Raw genomic sequence first — 4,224 nt, 5'->3', positions numbered from 1 at the left:
ATACAGGGATATGCTAAAAGCATTGCAAGAATCAATCTCGTTATTAGTTTTACCCTGTTTTTATTTATTTATATCCATCCATCCATTCGCTTCCGCTTATCCTTTTCAGGGTCAGGCGCTGGAGCCTATCCCAGCTGTCATAGGGCGTAAGGCGGGGTACACCCTGGACAGGTCGCCAGTCTGTCGCAGGGCCAATACATAGGGACAGACAACCATTCACACTCACATTCACACCTAGTGGCAATTTGGATTTTCCAATTAACCTATCCCCACTACACATTCTGTGTATTTAATCTATTTATTTGGTGAATTATAATGGTGTAAATGTGCAAATATATATGTATGGTATTTTGCAGTTCTTAAAGGAGGAACACTGTAATTTTGTTGTACGTAGAATGACAATAAACAAATTAATTCATTTAGTGCTTTCACTGTATCATCAAATTTCTCTTTCAGTTCTACACTCTCTGTGGAAATATTTTTGTTTGTTTTGTTTTGTTTTAACTTGTATTTATTTATTTTTTTAAATTTAACTGGCCAAAAGCTCTTAAAGCCTGTTATTCTCTGTTCTTCTAGTAAAAGTGACTTTTCCATTCTAAAATTTTTTGAGCAGAACTGTGGGATTGTAAGCCAGCATAAATGCACTCAAAATTACCCAGTTGTGTATTTGCAGGTGTGTCTCCCCCCCACTTCCCTCCAACCTCTAATCTCTCACTTGGACCTGGGTCACCTCTGCATGCAAGCGAGTGCTTCATTGTGTATGTCTGTGAAGGTTCTCAGTCATCCAGGTCATTGTAGTCTAAGAACTTTTCGTGCTAGCCAAAGGACTTGATTTTGCCATTTCTTTTCAACATTTGCCCGTAGTGGACCTCATCACAGCGACAGGAACCGTCATACAGATAAATAAATTATCACAAACAGAAGCAGAGCAAATCAGGATGGAAGTTTCAGCCACCCTCTCCAGTTCCAAAGTCCCTTCGTCTAACCTCACAATACAAGAAAAGAAGGCAGTTTCTCCCTGTATTTACGGACTTCCTAATAGCCACAAAGGTGTCCCATTCAGACCCATTGTTAACAGCATAAACTCAGCCACTTACAACATTTCGAAACACATTGCTACCATCCTAGCACCTCTTGTGGGGAACACATCACATCAAGAACTCCACCAACTTCACAAGGTCGACGACAAGGTCCAGAAACTTACCCTGGATCCAGATGAAACCATGGTGTCCTTTGATGTATTCTCTCTCTTCACTTGCATACCCACCATGGAGGCAGTGGAGACTGTCAGAAAGTGACTACAAGAAGACAGCTCGTTTGAAGACAGGACCAACTTCACCCCCGATCAGATTTGCATACTGTTAGACCTCTGCCTCACCACTACATATTTCTAATGAGCGTTACAACGAGGGTTTCTACAGACAAACACATGGCTGTGCCATGGGCTACCCTGTGTCACCTATTGTAGCCAACCTTTGCATGGAGGAAGTGGAAAGGAAGGCTCTTGGCTCTTGTAAAGGGAGAGTACCCAGCCACTGCTATAGATATGTAGACGACACCTGGGTCAAAATCAAAACACAAGAAGTGGAATCCTTCACAGTGCACATTAACGCAGTGGATAAGAACATCAAGTTCACCAGGAAAGACACAAATTATAACTGTTTGCCTTTCCTGGACTGCGCTGTGCACGCTGAAGAAAATGGCAACCTCAACATCGAAGTTTACCGGAAGCCCACTCACACGGACCAGTACCTCCTCTTTGACTCCCATCACCCTCTGGAACACAAACTTGGAGTAATTAGGACCCTACACCACCGGGCAGAACATGTTCCCTCTAAGCCTGAAGTGAAAAAGAGGAAACACACACACATAAAGGAAGCACTTAGAACATGTGGCTATCCTAATTGGGCATTTATAAAGTCAGCAAAGAGGCACAGAAAAGAAGATCAGACATCAACTAGGGAGGATGAGAAAGACAGACGCAATAACATTGTCATCCCCTTTGCAGCTGTGTATCAGAAAAACACAGGAGTGTACATCCCAGTGTACTTCAGACCCAGTAACACACTCAAACAGAAACTGGTTCATCCCAAAGACAAAACTCCTAAACACAGACTTAACAATGTGGTGTATGCTGTACAGTGCAGCGAGGAATGCCCAGACCTCTACATTGGAGAGACCAAACAGCCGCTTCATAAACAAATGGCACAACATAGAAGAGCCACCTCCACAGGACAAGACTCTGCATTTAAAGGGCAAAGGTCACTCCTTTGAGGATGCCAATGTTCACATTTTGGACAGAGAGGACAGATGGTTTGAAAGAGGAATGAAAGAAGCCATCTATGTCCACTGTGAGCGACCATCTTTGAACAGAGACGGTGGTTTACGACACCAACTGTCTGCCGTCTATAATCCAGTTTTGAGATCCCTTCCCAGACGCCTTAACGCCCACTCACATCCTGGTCCATCTGACCTCAGGAAATCTCATGATGGGGTGGGGCTAGGTTTCACAATGAGCTCTCCCGCAACCTTGGGTGATTGTGACCTACACCCATTTTCACACCTTCCCTCATGTGATTAGGTAGAGGATCATCAGGGGGTCCATTGTCCCTCTTGGTGGGTTACTCCCACAGAGCTTAAATCTGGGACTCTCCACCATTTGACCTTAGAACTGAAGAAGCTTCTCGGATGAGAGGTGAAACGTCTTCAAGCAACTTAAAGAAGTCCAGACGCTTTTCTTTGCAAGCCCCTTAGGCTTCATTGTGTAGTTATCTGAGTCTGTGCATATGTGCGGTTTGTAACAAGCAAATTCCAATCAAACATGTTCTGTGACTTGATCCACATGATGAGTTTGCAAGAGTGTTGTTCAGACTCTGGCCAGTCTGGAACTGTTTGTTTTTTGTAGTATCTGCTCCCGACAGATTTCACAACAATCAGCTAAAGTGGCCGCTGACACTAAGCCAGTTAACCTGGGCCTCTTTCTCACAGACAGGTAGGTTTGGATAACTTTACTCCATTAATAAATGAATTCATCATTTAAAAACTGCATGTATTGGGCAGCCAAATGTGCCTTCTTCTCCTCCAGAAGTGTTTTTAATTTTGAGATGTTGCTTAACTGACTAATGAATTGAACTGAATTGCACGTAAAAAATTTTTTTGAGTGCACGTAAGAAAAATTTGCAGGGGCCAGTGTTGCATTTTGAGGAGAAATTTATTTTGAGCGAAGAAAAGCTAAATTTGAGTGAACAAAATTCATTGCTGCGTGCAAAAAATGCATTTCAGTCTTTGCTATTATCCACACACACACACTATAGCAGCCCCTCTCGCTCAGTTTTTGCACTTGCGCTTCCTCGCAATGTGTTGCTTGCGCTCTCAACATTTCTGCCCGTGCGCGTTCAACTCTTTCTGTACACCGTTATATTTGTGCCACAAAACCAGCAACAAAAAAACCCCAGATGAAGTCATTTTCAAAATTTGCATGAAGAACCTTCCAACCAGTGGGGGTTTGTTGCTAAAATTATGCTCTGTGATTGGTGGCTCCATGGCCACCAGCACAGTGAGAACAGGCTTAAAAAGGTCCCAGCACAGCATTCACTGCAAGCTGAACAACAGCAATGGCTAATCTGATGCTTCTTCTTCTTATCCTGTGGGTTGGTGAGTGAAATATTGCACTTATTTCCTGTGTGTATTTTCACTTGATTTGAACTATTTCTCAGGTTGTGACAAAGCTGTCTTAACAAAGGATCATTTAACTTGACTTGGTTAAGTTTCACTAAATCATCAGATACTGTTTTTGTTCATCTTTGTCCTTTTTTTATTTTCATCAAATCTTTGCAGACACATTTCTGCTGTTTACAATTATAATAACTGAAACGAATATGTTGTTCTTCAGACAGTAGAAAAAAACAGTTGTGAGTAACTTATTTTCTTTTTCAGGCATCACAGTGAGCACAGGAGTAGATTTGCACAAAAGGGTCTATGGAGGTCAAAAGTGTCCAGACACTGAGCGTCGGTATCATGTGAAACTGATGGCAACAAATGGAATACATGAAACTTTCTGTGGTGGCTCACTGATCCATGAACGCTGGATTCTGACTGCAGCTCACTGCTGGAAAAATGAAACTGGATGGTGAATAAATAACAGTTTGACTTAAAATTGTGTTTTATAAGAATTTAAAAATAAAGATAGCATTTCTTATGCTCATGTTCACTAATTACAGTCAC

This window comes from Pundamilia nyererei, unplaced genomic scaffold (assembly GCF_000239375.1).
Source record: "Pundamilia nyererei isolate P.nyererei 1_Seehausen unplaced genomic scaffold, PunNye1.0 scaffold01425, whole genome shotgun sequence".
Lineage (NCBI taxonomy): Eukaryota > Metazoa > Chordata > Actinopteri > Cichliformes > Cichlidae > Pundamilia > Pundamilia nyererei.
The sequence above is the reverse complement of the archived record's forward strand: the minus strand, read 5'-3'. Positions refer to the sequence as shown.